The sequence below is a fragment of the Poecilia formosa genome, unplaced genomic scaffold, assembly GCF_000485575.1.
Source record: "Poecilia formosa unplaced genomic scaffold, Poecilia_formosa-5.1.2 Scaffold390, whole genome shotgun sequence".
Classification (NCBI taxonomy): Eukaryota; Metazoa; Chordata; class Actinopteri; order Cyprinodontiformes; family Poeciliidae; genus Poecilia; species Poecilia formosa.
Window position 1 is genome coordinate 477,482 of NW_006800329.1, and position 1,168 is coordinate 478,649.

At 48.0% G+C, this 1,168-nt stretch overlaps 1 protein-coding gene across 1 annotated transcript in view; it reads right to left on the bottom strand.

Moving 5' to 3' along the window:
* The window catches only part of pip5k1ba (phosphatidylinositol-4-phosphate 5-kinase, type I, beta a), a 20,724-nt gene extending 19,814 nt beyond the window's left edge, over positions 1-910 (bottom strand). The window contains exon 1 of the mRNA XM_007575845.2: positions 800-910. The gene's annotated coding sequence lies outside the window, so the exon portion shown is untranslated. The remainder of the gene's footprint in view (positions 1-799) is intronic.
* Between the last annotated feature and the right edge of the window lie 258 nt (positions 911-1,168).

Genomic DNA, 1,168 nt, shown 5'->3' on the forward strand with positions numbered 1-1,168 from the left:
GGAGACGTCTAAGAGCTGCAGGACACCGGCCCTCGAGGACCAGGATTGCCCACCCCTGGTCTAGACTCACACATTTGTTTTGGTTTTTATTACCCAGAATGCTTTGCATTGTAGTCCATTTCATGCTTTTAGAGCGGTCTTGATCCGCCTGGTTTTCACATTTGCTTTGAATCCGAACCAGAGTTACTTCAACCGAACCCAGACTGAGGTTTCGGGTTTTTGGTCCGATTGACGTTCACACCTCCCCAAATGAGCCGGACTTTCTAATGGATTAAAGCTGACTAAGCAGTTAATTCAATTTGTTTGATGAGACAAAACAGTATAGAAGATAAACATTTCTCATTGAGCTCTCTGTTTGAGGAACTGTCACTTTTATTTCATAATCCTCTGTTTTCGGTGTTGACTGTATTTTTAAAAGTTACACCGTGGCGTTAAACCAACAGCTCCTGTAGCTGAAGTGATGAAGAGGCCTCTAGTAGAGCAGGGTGTAAACCGCAAACAGGCCTGTGTTTAACTAGACGCTCAGGTGAGAAAAAGCAAATATTTAAGCCTGCCTGCTGCCTTTACATGTATGTAAATGTCAGAAAGTTCTCCTTCCAAGCTGGTAGCAGATATTTCACTTTTTAGAGTCTGACTGAGGAAGTGGAGCTGATTTCCTCTTGTGATACAATCTTCAGCTCATGTTCTCGCAGCGGGACGCCCAGCCGACAGGCCAGACGGAGCTGAGCGGAACCGGCCGGGTAAACGGCAACAGCCGGCAGGTAGAGGCTGGATGTGTGAGGAAGAGGAGAAGTCTTACCTGAAGCGTCAGGATGCTGAGTTCAGGTGTGAGGAAACTCCAGCAGCAGGTCGACGTGAGCTGAGCTGCTGAGAGACGAAGAGCCGACTGCTGCTGCGACTGTAAGGCATCCTCACCACTTCCCCTCCGTCTTCCTCTGTTCGCGCCTCTCTCCGCCCACCTGCTGTGCTCATCCTCGTCTGGGCTGGAGTTTTGATCTGCTGCTAACGTTGAATTTAAAACACACCAGAACCTTCTGAACAGGTTCTGTAGAACCAGGTTCTGGAGGTTTTATTGGAAAACAAGTCCAAACTGCATCATCCAACAGGGTATAGAAACACTTTCAGCAGCAATGACTCTGACCACCACAGCTTTTCAGTCAGGTGGAGG